At 46.9% G+C, this 17,855-nt stretch overlaps 2 pseudogenes; one reads left to right on the top strand and one right to left on the bottom strand.

Annotated features, from left to right (window-relative positions):
* Nucleotides 1-623: 623 nt before the first annotated feature.
* On the bottom strand, nucleotides 624-6,224 carry LOC136503006 (AP2-like ethylene-responsive transcription factor CRL5; annotated as a pseudogene).
* Nucleotides 6,225-9,769: 3,545 nt separating this feature from the next.
* LOC136505423 (pentatricopeptide repeat-containing protein At5g56310-like) lies at nucleotides 9,770-15,436 on the top strand (annotated as a pseudogene).
* Nucleotides 15,437-17,855: the final 2,419 nt, after the last annotated feature.

Consider the following 17,855-nt stretch of genomic DNA (forward strand, 5'->3'; position numbering starts at 1 on the left):
ATGCTGCATGTGCCGGCTGCCCCTGCTGGCATCAATATGTTGAGTTTGACTTGTAGAAACTGAATGATAGGATGGAAGGCGGCGGTATTTTCTCGATAGTCAATGGATGCTCAGCAGCTGAATTAGCTTATAGCTTTGTAGCCAATTGATTTGTCTTGGGGAATTTTTTTATATATTTACTTACTTAAAATATGTTGCAGATTTGCTTGTCTGTTCTTGGGTACTGCTAAGTGCAAACTGCAACCAGCAAAGGGGAAACATCATTTTCATTGTCTTGTGCCTTGTCATCTCTCAGTAACTACATAAATAATTGTGCTATCATCTTTTCAGGTTAAGAAACACATTAAGCAAGGGGAAGGGCACACGGTGGTATTTTCTCGATTGAAGCTGCTCACAGCATGTTTCAAGTGCCCAAGTAGTTGATCCTGTCACTGGGTATATATGATAATTAGCGCCATGTGTTACTACCTACGAAGACATTGTTTTTCTTCACTTCTATGTTTATAAAAATAATTTGACAGAAACTTGGCAACAGAAATATTTAGGGCTTAGAGCTTGCAAATACATATATAAAAAAATGCAACAAACAACAGCAGTTCTTGTGCTAGCTCAACACTGTTTGATGTCACGTCATACATTAAGATTTGGCAGGAGAATTCTTTCTTCCTCCCAAAAGTCAGTATACATAAGAGATTACAAGCGTTGCGACCTACTACGACTCTATGTCTTCTTCTGGAGCTCTTGGGCAGCTGCAATGTAACTGGATACCCTTGAATTGATGACATGGTCAGCTTGTGGCAGGCATACTCGCTTCCAAACCTTCTTCAGAGAAGTTGAAGAACGCGTCTTCAGAGAAGTTGAAGAAGGTGTCGACGTCGAATTCCAGCGCAGCAGTGGACTCCACCGTTGGCTCCTCTGCTTCGGCTTACAGCATATCCTCCATGACCTTGGCCAAGTAGCCATCGTCGTCGTCTTGGAGCGTAGCCGGTGCTGCTTCCACCGTTTGCTCCTCTACTTCAGCTCTCTCTGTCAGCATTGCAGCTTCAAACGGATGAAGTATTGTCCTCCTCTGCTTCGGCTGCACGAACACCTGCGGCGGGCAGGGAGATGTCAGTGCTTGCCGAGGCATGTGGCGAGCATTGTGCTTCCTCCACGGGCAGCAGTGTGCTGCTCTCCCTTATCTTGTGGACGTCCTATCTTGTTATGTCAAAGTTTGTCACCGCCTTCAAGCCATGGAACTTGATGGACGCTATGTCGTACGCCTCAGCTGCTGCTTCTTGAGTAGCTGCATGCAGCATATATATTCAGCAAGTGATATGTAAGAAACAAACTCAGCTGTCAGTGTGACCTATTTATGAAAAAATATCATGTGCTACCAACTAATCTAGTTAGTACATTGGGAAACCAAGATAATATCCTAATGCAAAGTACAATTTTCGACCAGATTACTTTCATGCCGTGCTATATAATGCCATCTTTTACTTATAGTTCAAGTGTTGTTTGGCGGAGTATTCAAAACAGTCAACTGCAGGTTACTTTGGTCAGGGGCCGCCACAGCCTTAGGAAAAGCATAACTATCTGAAAAAGCAAAGAATGATCATCGAATGTGTGTGTACCCCACGGATTAAAGTGAACACATGCAAAAGCGGAGGCGAATTTTTTTGCCCTCGAGGGCACATTTAACTTTACCATGCACGGAACTTGACATTAGCAGTAAAAGCTTCCATGCCTACCTTCTTCTACAGCAAATGTACTTTGACGAGACAATTAACATATATAGTACAACAGACACCACCAAAGGATTAGTGCTAAAAGCTTCTTTTACTTAATAACGCACATTACTTTATGGAACAATTTTGGCCCTACATATCTGTAGTCAAATAGACAGATCTTTCTTACTGAAAATGCCGAGGTGCAGATGCTTGTTTTTATTAGTAACGCTTTCAACAATCTGAGACTGCCATCTTCCTTGCAGATTCCTGTAATGCAGTTAGCATGTACGTACATTGAGATGATTTCTTCATGTACTTTGGTTGTTCTCCGCACTAAGGAAGCAAAATGTGGGGGCGTAATCTGCCCAAACGAACGAACCTTGTTACTCCTCGGTAGATGGAAGCGCCTCGAGAAAATCCACTGCTTCTCCTGTGATCAGTAACAACTTTGGAAATGCAAGAAGACAACAATGAAACAAGGTAGCTAGCTATAGTGCACACAAAGCACTAACCTTTTCAAATGTGCAACATATTGGCTCTGTTCGCGTGCCCTTAAACCCGGCTTCATCCGCTTCTTTTTTCATCCGGAACAGTGTTTTCCTCCTACAAATTCCTCCAGATTCCTCCAAGTGAACAGGGCCATTCTTCCCTTATCATGAATTTCATCTCCTCAGTTTCTTCTCTATAGTTTTCTACCTGGCAAACAAAGTGTTGTGCTAGCCCATTACAAATATACATGAACATCCAAGCTCCAATTTTCTTGAATGAAATTCCTCCATGCATCTCCATGACACTTACGAGGAAATTGAGCACGTGAGTATCAGTACCCCAATATTTCAGAGCAGCCAGATCATAAGCCCTCGCGGCCTCGTTTTCAGTGTCGTAAGCACCTAATAATCAGATAACATTTCCTATTTACGTACGGATCTACTAGACGCAGCTCGAAACAGCTAATTGAACAACAAAAAGCATGCATGATTGGATAATAAATGATTCTTCTTACCCAGATATACTGCGAGGCGCGGCAAATCACATCCAGTCATGGCAAACCCCAGAATCACCATTTCAAAAATAAGAAAAAGGAACCAAAATGTCAGAAAGGAAGAGTTATAAGGTTATGGATAAGACTTGCTACATTGTTTATTTTGGATTTTTTTAGCTATCAACCATTTCTGCCTTTCCTAGTCTGCCCATCCTTTTCCTTTCTGCAGCTGTTGTCCCAGAGCTGGGCTTCATAACTCCCACTCAACCTGTGCCTACTCCAGTGAATCAAACACAAACAAAACCCTTCATCATTCAATATAAAACAGTGCGGTTCAAAGTTCAAACAAGGAAAATTGTTTGGCCTACTAAAAGACAGAGTAATAAATTATTTGTTTTCTCCATAACAAGAAAGAGAATAGCTTCCTGCCACATTAATAGGTGGAACTGCACGCGGCGGGGGGGGGGGGGGGGGGGGGGGGGGGGGGGGGGGGGGGGGGGGGGGGGGGGGGGGTACCTTAAGCCTGCTCTGATCGAGTCAATCCCTTACCTAAGTCTGGCTAGCAAATGGTGTGTTTGGTTGACTGGTTAGTTTTGCATACGACTACCTCTTCTTTAAACTGGTAAGTTCACCACTCTACAATTGATTTAACATCGCCAATGAAATCAATTAAGAACCAAGAAACAAAAGCAAGAACAAGAGGCATCCTCATCTCCGAATCCAGCCAAGGAGCAAGCACTGTTAGCCATCTCCCTGCCAATTTCTCTCTCGCTTTTATGCTCTTCAACTCAAATCAGAGCACAACTCACACACGCCATCTCAGTTAGTCGAAGAGGACTACCTAGTGGGCTTGCGATTCAGAGCATGCAGAGGCGCGGTCGCCAGCGAGGTAGAAGCAGAGGGTGCAGGGGCCGCGGTCGCCAGCAAGGTATAGGACGCGGATCTCGACTAGCCTCACCACCACACGATGACGGTGCGGATCTCATCCATATGGCCCAGGCCGCCGTCACCAGCAAGTTATGGGGCTGGCCGAATTCATCCTCCATGGCTAGGATCTCAGAGTGAGTGGCGCCCTCCTGCAGAGATTTGGTGGCGAACATATGACCGCCGCCGCCGGTGACGACTGCCGCACTGCCGCAGGCGAGCCGCCGTCACCAGCAAGATAGGGGGCCGCCGGAGTTCATCCTCCATGGCAAGCATCACGACAGGAGGGAAGTGAACGCGATGGGAGGGCGGTGACAGAATCGGACGGCTAGCACAAGCCTGGCTTCCTGGAAACGGCCGACTCTCTCGTTCCCAGCAACCCTGGCCAAAGGGTACTTCTTGGACTAGGTAAGCGTGGCTAACTGGGTAAAACAGGTAAGCAAACAAGCTCTGAGTGGTACCAGCAAGCGGGGCTAAGCCATCCAACCAAACACACACATAAGTAAACATGAGACGCCTGACATGATCTTCCGGAAAGCTTTTGTAGAACTAGTGCGCCTCAAAATCCAGAACACGGAGGGAGTAACAAGGTTACTAGTAGAACATAATAAGTCGAAACCTCCAAATTAATTAGGAACCAGGAGTAAAATGACTTTCACAAGCTCAGAAATGTGCAAGTAAATACCATATATACCAGATGATCAATGCCGCAGAGAAGGAAACAACGTCAGGGTGTACTGAAGAGGTGCAAAGCTTGCGAAACATAGTATGGCTCAGAACTAAGGGGGTCTTTGTTGCCATTGCTAAAGTTTAGTTAGCTAAATCTAGTCTCATTTAGTTACCTTTTACCGAAACACTATGACTAAATAGAATTAAAAAGGCTTTAGCCAACTAGTCACCAGGATGTTACTAAATGGTATTAAATGGGGCGAAACCTTACTTTTTAGTCTCATTTAGTCACTTTAGAGCCGAACCTTGACTAGTCATCCAAACCAAACACACAATAACTAAAGTTTAGTACATGGTTTAGCTACTAAAGTTTAGCAAAGGAAAACCAAACACCCCCTAAAGAGGCACCCACTGCGGGTGTTTGGTTCCTCCTCCTAAAGTTTAGTCCCTGTCACATTGGATGTTTGAACACTAATTTACAGTATTAAATAGATTAATTACAAAACTAATTGTCCAGATTGAGACTAATTTGTGAGATGAATCTATAATCAGCTCACATTTAGTCCTCTAGTTAGTATCCCAACGTTCGACGATACGATACGGACTAAACTTTAGCCTCCGCATCGAACACCCCCCTCGAGGAATGCCCATACGAATCCCACTCACTATCACTTGTAATAATAACGAAACAAACGACGCATGCAACAAGAGATGTGACCAGGAAAAGCCAAAATCTTCGTACCTGGCGACGACGCCCCTATACCGGGAGGTTAAGGTTCTCAGCTGACTCGGCGCAAACGTGTCGATGGGCTTGCGGTGCACCACCGTCTGCTGCTGCTTCCCGGTGCACTGCTCACCATCGCGGCCATCTGTTGCCGCAGTGGCAGTGGCAGTGGCTGCGGCCACAGTGGCAGCAGCGGCTACAGCAGCCATCTGCTACTGCGGAGCCGCACTGACGACGACGCAGCTGCTCGACTGGGACCCGGGGCTCATCATCCACTGGGACCCGTTGCTGTAGCAAGCGCCGTAGCTCGGTAGGATGGCCGCCGCCATCGCCTCCTCCATTGACGATGGCGCCGCGTCTTCTTGGAGTGGGAACATCTCTGCTAGTTCCGGCAGAGGCTGAAAGTTGTAGGGGACGAGCTGGTGGTGCTGGTACTGGCGGTAGTCCCTGCTCGCCCCCTCTTCCTGGCCCTGGCCCTGCTGCTGGTGGCTGTAGTAGGTGGCCGTTTCTTGCCCACCTCCATCGCCACCACCCAACAAGTCCTCTAGCTTCCATGGTGGAGATGGGGACGACGGCATCATCATGCTTACTTCATGGCAAGACAAGTAGACAACAAGACCATAACGTTAGAGAGAGAGAGAGGTCCTCCCGAGAGAATACGATTGAGAGAGAGAGAGGACAGGGCAGGCAGCAGAAACCTTCCATGTTGCAGAGGGTGCCGTCGGACTCGATGATGGGCATAGCAGGCAAGTTGGAGTAGTAGACGCCGGCAGCACTAGTGTCATCGCCATACGCGCCGCCAGTGACCAAGCTAGAAAAAAATATAGGAGAGGCTGAATAAAAGAATATATGTTTTTTTATTTTCTCTTAACCTTAGCCCCTCCTACTTAATACATATATGCATAAAATTTTAAGAGAGGCCTTAGGGGGCTCCACGTGCCCAGGATCGGTAGGGGGGGCTAAAGCCCCCCTAGCCCCACCGCTGGCTTCGTCACTGCACGCTGCCCACACAGTTGTAACCCTTTTATAGTGCACTGCTTGCTAAAGCTACTCTTTTATAATTTTACCCCTTGGCGGTTACAGTACATCCTCGAAATATTCCTATACTAATACAAACTGCTAAGGGTAATTCGGGTGCCTTCTTCTTCAACCGCCTTTGCTTGATGGGCCGTAACCGTGAGTCCGCCTGCGGCCCACGGCCTGGCACCGCCATCCTTCAGGAAGTCCCTCGACTTTCGGGGCCTTCGTCTAGGGCGAGCTTCGCCCGTACCTATGCACTGACTCTCTGTAGCCTCCACAGGTGCCGCCCGAGCCTTCGCCATTGGCTGCATCCGGGCGCCTCCGCTCCGATCGCCGGAGCCTCCGCCTCGGACCATGTTCGGGTGCCTTCGCCGCATCGTCTGATCCTTCGCCCCGATCGGCCGATCGGGCGTTGGCTTTCATCTTCTCTTCCCGCACATTGCTCATAAAATTCGTTAATCGTTAGCTTCCATTGCTGTTGCGGTCCCTGGCCTCCGCGACTCATAACCGTGTCCCAACAGTTCTCCCCTTGAGGGCTTGGTCTGATGCTGGCGGGCCTTGCCCTCAAAACATTGTCCTTAGGTTCTGAGGCGCTGAGGCTTTTGCGCACGTGGAGGCTTTTTCCTCTTTCCCCCCTGGGACGCCTGGATCAGACCGTTGCATTAGTGACGTGTCGTTATTTGATTCGCCGCGGTGGCTGCAGAACTGATGTGTTTTGAACGGATGTGACCGTTGGCCCCGGAAGTTGAAGCGACGCGGCGGGGGCTATATAAGGGTCGGTAGGTAAAGGCTCCCCCATCCCGATTTTAGCCATCGCTTTCGCTGCTGCTGCTGCTTCCTGTACTGTCCCTTTACGCCTAGCTTTCACTTAGTTGGTTTTTGCCTTCGCTCCCCTTTTGGGCTCTCGCTGAGTTTTAGAAGTGGCTACGCCTGTCAGTCATCCTCCGCACCGGGCTTCCTTCTTTGGGTCGTATCGTCGCCTTCTTGGTGTTAGGTCTAGTGGGTGGTCCACGCGGTTTGAGGAGTGCATGATTGCTAGTGCAGAGGCATTAGGGCTTGAAGAGGATTGTTCTGGAGTCAAGGCCTCCGTCGCAGACTTAATCACCGCTGAAGAGGCAGAAGACATGGCCGCCGCATCCAAGACGTTGGATTTCGGGCCTTCGCTCATGACTAAGGACATCATTGAGGAGTTGCGGCAGTTGGGCTGCTTTGGGGATGCTAAGGTGAAGCCTCCAGAGAAGGAGACAATTCCTAAGGCAAAGGCTGCTGATGCGTGGTTTTTAAGGATTTCTTTCTCTGCGGCCTTCGCTTTCCGGCGGCACAATTCCTTTGCCAGGTGCTGGAGGCATTTGAGGTACAACTTCACCATCTCACGCCCAATGGAATAGTTACCTTGAGTAAGTTTTGTTGGGCCTGCTTGTCTTATGGCGCGGAGCCCAACGTTGGTACTTTCTGTGAGTACTACGAGCTCCAACGGCAGCCTAAGCGAGTTGGTGAAGATCAGCTGGTGGCACGGTATGGGAGTTGCGCTTTTATGCCGTGGAGGGCCCAAAAGGGCGAGAAGTTGGAGATCTCCTTCGCCCAGAAGAATAAGTGGTCGAAGGATTGGATGCAGTATTGGTTCTACGTGAGGACTGGAGGCATAACATCTACCAGCTCAGACGGGAAGAAGAATACTTGCTATCCGCTAGCCTCGGTGATGACTCCAATGAGGCCTTTAACTTAGGGAACCCTAGGTCCGGGGACTGAGGAGGGTCGCAAAGCATGCGACAGGGCCTTCGCTTTGGCCTGCCGGTACTCCAGAGGTCGCGATTTGGTCGAGAGATGGTGTTGGCTAACTGCTGGCCCCTTGGTAGGAACATGCCTACCATGACCATTGAGATGGTTAGTCTGCCTGTGTGTGGCGAAGGTGTCGGGGTTTCTTTCCCGCGCTTTGGATTTGAGAAGAAGGAGGGTGTCATCTTTTATGGGTTGTTCGTGTTGATCTTAATCTCCCCCATGGTCATCTAACTCCAGCGACTAAAGTGACCACATAAAGAAGATTTGAAGGCATGTTGATCTCAAAACCACAAGCCATAGATCACGCTTCCCTTAAAGTGTGCATGAATTGATTGAGTCATTTGAATAGGATGCCAATTCAAACATTGATACCATTTGAAAATCATGCACCTTGATTGTAAGTTTGTAACATCATTTTGGGAGCAAGACCTATAACTTAGCCAAACCGTGTGTGTGTGTGTTCAAGGTACTAAGAGCATCTCCACCATATCCCCTTTCCTCGGCCCTTTTCCCTAAAATCTACTATAGGGGATTGAGAAAACACAATTGTGAGCTATAGGTGAGGATTGTTACAACAGATTAATAGAAATCTCATCCCTTTTATTAAATGGATCCACTTGTCAATTAGTAAGAGTCTCCTTTTTTCTCCCTTATCTTTCCCTCTCTCTCTCTCTCTCTCTATCTCGTGCTCGCTCTGGTTGCGTGGAGCGCCGTTGCTCACCCACGTGCTCCGTAGGCGCTTCTCTCTCCTCTCTTCGGTGAGACGGTAGTGTGGTAGGGCCCACCGATGCTTCTCTCTCCTCTCTCTCTCCCTAGCGCGAGCAGCAGCGTGGCCCCGTGCGGCACCCCGACGCGGCGGTGCCCGCCCATGGCCCTGTGCAGTGCCTGGTCCGTGCAGCCATCCGACCTCTACCAACGGAGGCATGCTGGCCGTGGATGGCAATAATCCAACAATGCTCATGAACGATGGAAGAAAGGGATTGAGAAAAATCTGAGCTTCTTCCCCATTCTTCGAGGGATTAAGGAATTGAGAAAATATTTAGGGAAAGGGGATTTGAAAAGAGGATCCGCTGGTCGTTGGAGCTAGTTTTTCTACCAAATCCTCTTTATCATTGGTTATAGGGAAAGGGGTTTGAGTTTTCTCAATCTGATGAAGATGCTCTAAGTCTAAGCTTTCTAAACAACATCATGCATGTGCTATGTCGAATAGATCAACGGTACTGCTAGCGCGCCTGGACGTCCGAATAGACGCCCGTGGCTGCAGTCCGTTTCCACGCCACATTTTGCGCGTCACACACGGGGCTTGCGCTGCCTGGACATCCCCCGCCCGCGCGGGCCGGGAGGACCGCTCGCGCCCCCTCTCACTCCCCACGTACATCCCATGTGCAACACGCGATCTATTTTTGAAACATCCAGATGCAACACTCGCTAAATACAAAAGAGGATAGATGAAACACTTAAAACATGTGTGTGAAACACTTACAAAGACGCCTAAAAACACTTAAAAACCATTGCAAAACATGTCCAACATGTAGATAAAACACTTGCAACATATGTATGAAACATATGCAACTTCCAGTTAAACACACTTGCAACTTACGTCTGAAAAAAGATAAAACATTAAGAACAGACTCTTGTAATATATGTGTACAACCATTATAACATACGTAACATTCCAACTCATTTTTGCAACGTCCCTACAAAACATTGCAACTACACCCATCGTCACCCAAAAGCGATCAAGTTTGTGGCTGATGCTCCCCGGTCACCCAAAGCACGAACAAAGCTGGGAAGGTGTAGAAAAGTATAGGTTGCTAGTACGCCCCACGGGCACCCGAAATTAGTGGCCCAACATCAGTTTCAGCTGATGTTTGAGCCCACCAAGCAGCAGCCCAATGCACGCTGGAACCCTAGGTATTTAAAAGCCAAGCCACTCAGCCCCCGCAGCTCAGTACTCCCGCAGCCACACGCCCTCAGACACCACGGGTGCGGCGGCGCACACTGCACAGCCAGCGCTCTTCCCCGTCCCCCCAACCGCACGACCCTCCCCGTCGGCGCGTCCCCGCTCGGCGCTCGCGGCACGCCCGCTGGGACGCACGCCGCACGGCCCCGGGCCCCATCCCTAGCGGGCGGCGACGAGCACCCTCAAGGTATGCCCACCCCTTCTTTTCCGTCTCTGTGATGTGCGAAACAGGCCTCCCAAACCCTGAACCTGGGCTATTCAGCCATTTGTAGTGTACATGCTTTTTTCCATCAACGGGTGCCCTTTTCTGGCAATGCTAGTTTAATTTGAGTCGTTGAATACCTGCAATTAGAATTTGTTGTGGGAAGCAAAACAACGATGAATAAGCTGCGAATAGTCTTTATTACTACTAGTCCACTAGGTCGCTTTGTAGCTGTTGCTGTTTTCCCAGTAATTTCAGCTATAATTCCAGGTGTCAACATTCGAGGCATCAAGGAACGCAAACCTCCACAGATTTCGTTGCCTCGAGGGGAAGATACATGAATAGAAGCGTTTGCCACCACCTCCTTGCCCAGTGCAAAAAGCTAAGAGAGCTCCAGAGGATCCACGCCCTGGCCGTTACCCATGGTCTCCACCCCAACCACCAGTCTGTTTCCTGCAAAATCTTCCGCTGCTACGCTGATTTCGGCCGCGTAGCTGATGCCCGCAAGCTGTTCGATGAGATCCCCCACCCTGACCTTATCTCCTTCACTAGCCTCATGTCCCTCCATCTCCAGTTGGACCACCAACGTGAAGCTATATCCTTGTTTGCTCGTGTTGTTGCCGCTGGCCACCGCCCTGATGGCTTTGCTGTTGTTGGTGCCCTGTCGGCCTCTAGTGGTGCTGGTGATCAAGTGGTTGGTAGGGCGGTGCATGGCCTCATTTTCCGGCTTGGATTGGATCATGAGGTGGTCATGGGCAATGCATTGATCGATATGTATAGCCAGTGTGGGAAGTTTGAGTCTGCGGTGAAGGTGTTCAATAGAATGTCTCTGAAAGATGAGGTCACCTGGGGTAGCATGCTGCATGGTTATATCAAGTGTGCTGGTGTGGATTCAGCATTGTCGTTCTTTGATCAGGTTCCTGTGAGGAGCGTAGTTGCTTGGACAGCACTGATCACTGGTCATGTACAGGGCAGGCAGCCTGTACGGGCTCTAGAGCTTTTTGGTAGGATGGTACTGGAGGGCCATCGCCCTACTAGTCATGTCACAATTGTAGGTGTACTCTCAGCTTGTGCTGACATTGGTGCTCTGGATCTAGGACGTGTCATTCATGGATATGGAAGCAAATGTAATGCCAACTCGAATATAATTGTTAGCAATGCTCTGATGGATATGTATGCAAAGAGTGGATGCATTGAGATGGCATTTTCTGTGTTCCAAGAAGTTCAATCAAAGGATTCTTTTACATGGACAACTATGATCTCATGTTGTACAGTCCAGGGCGATGGGAAGAAAGCTCTTGAGCTCTTTCGGAATATGCTTAGAGCTGGGGTAGTTCCAAACAGTGTAACCTTTGTTTCTGTTTTGTCAGCATGCAGCCATGCTGGCTTGATAGAAGAAGGCAGAGAGTTGTTCGACAGAATGCGTCAAGTATACAAAATTGATCCCCTGCTTGAGCACTATGGTTGCATGATTGATCTGTTAGGACGGGGAGGACTACTAGAGGAAGCAGAAGCTCTAATAGCTGATATGAATGTGGAGCCTGATATTGTTATATGGAGGTCACTTCTTAGTGCATGTCTAGTTCGTGGCAATTATAGACTAGCTGAGATTGCTGGAAAGGAAATTATAAAGAGAGAACCTGGGGATGATGGGGTTTATGTGCTTCTTTGGAACATGTATGCGTCATCAAATAAATGGAGAGAAGCTCGAGAGATGAGGCAGCAAATGTTGACTCATAAGATCTTCAAAAAACCAGGGTGTAGTTGGATAGAAATTGATGGTGTTGTCCATGAATTCTTGGTAGAGGACACGTCACATGATGCTCGAAGGGAAATTTATGAAACCTTGGAATACATGACTAGGCAGCTCAAGACACATCTCAGATCATCCTCATGGGAACAACATGGTTCACCAATCTTTGTTGATGAAGAAATCATAGAATCATATACTGCTGATTTGTTGCATGATTGATTCGCATTAGTCTTTCCAAGAAATAGCCTTTTAGTGCCTAAATCAAATTTGATGACCTCATTGTAATTTATGTCTTATTGGTCTTCTTTTATCTCCCAGTGTCTCTAGATCAAGATTATAGTGTAGAAATTCACTGCTGTAAGTTGGTGGCAAGAAATTATTAGATATATGTTGAGGTTGGTTTTACTTTCACCAGTCAGGAAGTTATAGAAACTTACTAAAGGTTTTAAAATCCAAATGCTGGATTACAGAGAAATTTCTTCTAAATAGCAAGATTTTTTATCATACTTTTTTATCTATTTTATTGCATTGTATTTTAATTTCTGGAAATGGTCCGTCCCTACAGTATGATACATGATTATCCATGAAAAAAATTAACTGTGATTTGCTCATTGTCAGATGTGTTCTGAAGTTGATGTTGACAGAGATGCAAGTGTTGGACAGAAGGGTTGTAAGGATATAAGGCGTTACAAATGTGAATTTTGCACTGTTGTCAGGTCAAAGAAATGCCTAATTGAAGCTCACATGGTTGCACATCATAAGGTATAAACATTCTGTGATGTATAGTTGCATTAGTCAATATATATCTTGTTTGATTACTTGGCTATGAGCTGTCTTTGTATTATTGTTGTTTTGGAGTAATACATAGCATCTCTAATGTTTTCCCAAAATTTATCTGCAGGATGAACTGGATAAATCAGAAATATACAACTCAAATGGGGAAAATATTGTTCACGAGGAGGAACATAGGTGCCAAGAGTGTGGCTCTTGTTTCCAGAAACCAGCTCATCTGAAGCAGCACATGCAAAGTCACTCACATGAGGTTGGGATTCATCATCTCGAATTTAGCATGAGCTGGCTCTTTTTATTTTATTGGCACTGGCCACCTAGATGTGTTACATTTCAGTTGTAAAGTATACAGACATGATTTTAACATATGGTTTGCATTCATGACTTATGAGGCTGGCTGTAATATTGATTTTCCCCCCTATATGATTTGCTAAATACAATTGTTTTGCAGGGCATAGATAGTTAACAGCGTGAAGCATTGGATCCCATTTAAAGAACTCCAAAATGCGACGAGGCATTTTTTTACTCTTGTCTGAACTAGTAACAGGTTGGGATGACCTCCTGTGAAGCTTCAACAAGATAGCCTCAGTCACGCTTACTGAGTAGGTTTGTCCTTGTTCAAAGTTCCCTATTTTATCATGATGTTCATAGTCTAAATTCTGCATTTCATGATATACATGATTGTTTTCAGTGCTAATTTGTATTTTACCTGGTCAATTCAGTTAATTTTGGAGTTTTCTGTTCTCTATTTATTTCTTTGGGTTTCTGACTTTGGGGCCTTTTGTGTCAATCTGGTGATCAAACATCAAAATATTTCAGAAAGCTTGGGCTTCAGTTTATAAGTTCCTTTAAGTGATGAAGCGAAGTGCTGAACTTGTTATAATGCTGTAAGGATTTTATGGGTTATGGATCTTTTGGAGATAAGGGTGGAAATATCCTCCCTCCATTCTGCCATGTCATCGCAGACTTCCTTATGTGAGGTTTCAGAAGATGCTTTAGGATCCAATATCAAAATGTCATCTCAGAAAGCCATGGCCATTCTTCATTGGTTTTTAGCTCGCTATGGTGACAATAGTCCTGTATCCTGTCATTGTGCAATAACAGATGTACTGAATAGAAGTGCTGAACTCGTTATAGTTTGTTGTAAAGCTTTGACATTTAGTTTTTCTTTCCTTTGTTATAGTTTCATAGTTCAAAAGTGTATGCTTTTCCCTTTTTATTTAAGCAGCTTTTCTTCAATTATGTGTCATAACATTTGTCCTAAAACTCACTTTTAACAAATGCCACATTTGATTAATTATTACACAAAAATGATCTCCTTTGTAGGTCCTTCTGAGCATGATCCAGTACAGTGTTTATAATTCTTAGTTCTGATAATCGATTGGTTATTTATTTGAAGCATCTAGCACAATGTTAAACAAACATCATTATAAATATTTTGGTCTTAACACTTTCTTGTTCGACTGTAGAGACTCTTTATTTGCCCACTTGAAGACTGCCCCTTCAGCTATAAAAGGAAAGATCATTTGAACCGGCACATGCTTAAGCATGAGGGCAAATTGTTTAGTTGCACTGTGGATGGTTGTGATAGGAGGTTCAGTATGAAGGCAAATATGCAACGGCATGTTAAGGAAATCCATGAGGATGAAAATGTTTGTAAGAGCAACCAGCAGTTTATTTGCAAGGAGGAGGGCTGCAACAAGGTTTTCAAGTATTCATCAAAGCTGAAGAAACATGAGGAATCCCATGGTAGGTCAGAGTTACCAGATAATTAGGAAATTAATAAATGCACTATTTATTGTTATTTGCATCATGTTCATGTAACGTGTTTTCCCTTCTCCAGCGTATGGGATCTCAAAATTTGAGTTTTTTTTCTTGCAGTTAAATTGGACAATGTGGAGGTATTGTGCGGTGAACCAGGCTGCATGAAGATGTTTACAAATGTTGAATATCTGAGGACTCAACCAATCTTGCCATCGGTATGTTCAGTGTGAGATATGTGGAGAAAAGTACCTGAAGAAGAACATCAAGCGGCACCTGCAATCCCATGACAAGGTGCCCTCTGGTGAAAGGATGAAATGCACTTTTGAGGGTTGTGAACACTCCTTTTCCAATGTAAGCAAGACTGATAGATTTCCAAATGCGCCTAGCGATATTTTCAAATGAGTTCTTTAACCAAGCATAGTCCTGTTTTCTGTTGCAGAAATCAAATTTGACCAAGCATGTCAAGGCATGCCATGACCAGCTTAAACCTTTCAAGTGCCAAATTGCCGGGTGTGGCAAGGCGTTCACCTACAAGCATGTCAGGGACAACCATGAGAAATCCGGTGCTCATGTATACATTGAAGTGAGTTCTGCTACCTGACCTATATTAATCCCAAGTTTGTGTTTTTGGCGTATTAGATCAAATTATCAGCTCCTGATTTGTGTGTATCTTTGATTGAAGCATATGTTCGCTTTTGTTTTGTGATCAAACCATGTGAACTTGTGAATAACAAGTTGCTTCATGCAGGGAGACTTTGAGGAGATGGATGAGCAGTTGCGTGCCCGGCCAAGAGGTGGACGAAAGAGGAAAGCGTTGACAGTGGAAACATTGACACGCAAGAGGGTGACTATCCCCGGCGAGGCTTCATCGTTGGATGATGGAGTGGAGTATCTACGCTGGTTGCTGTATAGTGGCGATAATTCAAGTGAAACTAGGTAGCTGGGGACTTTTTTTTTCCTGTTTTGGGAAGGTGTCATGCTGCTTTGTGCATGGGTTATTATGTTATGTAAGTTGTAGTTTGATAAGAATGGTGTAAGTAGCGCTGATGATGTAATGGCAGTATGGTAGTGCAGGGGTTTTTTATAGGTAGCTTGCCATCCTTGTACCTGTAACTCACGTGAGTCCGGATAATTGTGTTGAGGGAATTATTACCAAATGAGTTTATCCACATACTCCTTTTGATTCATGGCTTCTCCATCAGAGAAGCAATGGTTGCGAAGGCATACTCCGGATGTGGTTACATTTGGAGCATTTTCATGGCCTTTGTTGCTGGGCAGGTCAGTAAGGCCTTGAATTTCTGGGAGAAGATACGGGTGATGTCTGATGCTGGCGTAGAATTAGTGGTTAATTAATGTACAGACTAATAGAACTTCGATTGGAAAAAAAAGCATACAAGTGTTTAGTGTACTGGTTATAGGATTTGTCGATTGGAGAAAAGAAGAATTATAGTCAATCACTCATTTCATTGCATGTGTAAGCCATGTTGGTTTCATACAACGACCAATCCCTGTCGACTACTGGGTTAGGTGACCACGTGTCTACTCGGGGTGTTCCCTAACTGAGGCACCAGGACCTAGCATCCCCAGCTTAGAGTCAGCATGTTTCGTCCGAGTGCCCAGCTAGTCGGGAATGTGCCTGACTAGGTGCTGGGGCGCAGGCCCTGAGTCTAGAGTCTGTGGCGGCGTCCGTCTATCAATCTTGGATGCCCCCTCCTTTTTTTTTTTTGACTTAAGACTTGCCTTTCATTATCAGCCATTTGGTCGACTCGAGAGCACCATTGACTTTGACTTGACTTGACTTGCCTTTCATCAACGATCTCCATGAGTTGTCTGCCCGCGTTCTGAAGGATCCGATCCAGACGCACTCCAACACCAAACTGGCACTCGGAGGCTCCGAACTCCCGACGTGCCCCAACCCCAACCAAGTGCTCACGGGCTCCGACCCGGGCACCTTCATGGCAACGTCGCCCGCCGACGGCACCGTGATGGCGCTCGATCCGGTCGACTGGAGAGCACCATTGCTCACCTACCTCTTCGAGGAGGTTCTTCCACCGGAAAGGACTGAAGCGCGACGAATTGCTCGATGCGCCAAGACGTTCGTCGCCATTGGGGACGAACTTTTACAAATGGAGCCCGTCGGGAGTACTCATGAAGTGCATCCCGACCGATCAAGAGAAACAACTTCTCCTCGAAGTCCATGCCAAAATCTACGGACACCACGCGGCCCCGAGGTCGCTGGTCGGAAAAGCCTTTCGTCAAGGTTTTCTACTGGCCCACTGCACTTCAAGATGCAGAGGAGATTGTCCGCAGGTGTAAAGGATGCTAGATCTATGCTCGGCAAACTCATTTGCCGGCACAGGAGCTTCAGACCATCCCCATCACCTGGCCATTCGCGGTATGGGGCCTTGACATGGTCGGACCCCTCAAAAAAGCCCGGGCGGCTTCACTCACCTGCTCGTAGCAATGGACAAGTTCACCAAGTGGATAGAGGCGAAGCCTATCACCAATATCCGCTCGGAAGAGGCGGTCAAGTTCTTCCTCGACATCATCTATCGGTTTGGCATTCCAAACTGTATCATCACCGACCACGGAACAAACTTTACCGGGAAGAAGTTCATGGACTTCTATGATGGATACGGCATCAGGATCGATTGGGCCTCGGTCAGACACCTGCATACCAACGGTCAGGTCGAGCGGGCCAATGGCATGGTCCTCCAAGGACTCAAGCCCCGCATCTTCGACCGACTCAATAAGTATGCCGGACGATGGATTGCAGAAGTCCCAGCGATCCTCTGGAGTCCAAGAACGATCCTAAACCGATCCACAGGGTTCACACATTTCTTCCTGGCCTACGGAGCTGAAGCAGTGTCGCCCTCCGACCTCGATCACGACGCCCCAAGAGTGAAGGCCTTCGACCGATACCGAGCCACGGAGGCTCAGCAGGACGCGGTCGACCTACTCGAAGAGGCTCGTCAGACGACCGCCATCCGCTCCGCTCGTTACCAGCAAACTCTCTGCAGGTACCATGAAAGAAAAATTAGGAGGAGGATCCTCGAGGTCGGTGATCTCGTACTCAGGATGACCCAGTCCACCAAGGACAAACATAAGCTCTCTCCACCATGGGAAGGACCCTACACGGTGACCGAGGTGATCCGACCAGGCACCTACCGGCTGAATGACGACAACGACAACGTTCTCACCAACACTTGAACATCGAACAGTTACGTCGTTTCTTCCCCTAAAGCTCGGTTCTTTCCATTCAACGTTTGCTCCTACAACACCCCAGCCCGAGCACTTTCACCCTGGGTCACTCGGGGGCTCCACGGGGGTGCGATACCACCCTTCCTTTTTACTATCATATAGTAATACTTTTCGCCTAAATGAAAGAGCATCGCCCAAACGAAAGGGCATTCCGTTTCTTTTGATTACTCTATGTAACTTGTGTTTTAAACTCCCGACCGATCACACCCCGCCACGACCTACGGTTACGAGCAGCTGAGCCTAGCGGGCCACGCCCAGGTTCTTAAGGTTGTAGCCTATGTGTCAACGGGCAGGTGTGAAAAAGAAAGGACAA

Source organism: Miscanthus floridulus, chromosome 14 (genome assembly GCF_019320115.1).
Source record: "Miscanthus floridulus cultivar M001 chromosome 14, ASM1932011v1, whole genome shotgun sequence".
In the NCBI taxonomy this organism is placed as follows: Eukaryota; Viridiplantae; Streptophyta; class Magnoliopsida; order Poales; family Poaceae; genus Miscanthus; species Miscanthus floridulus.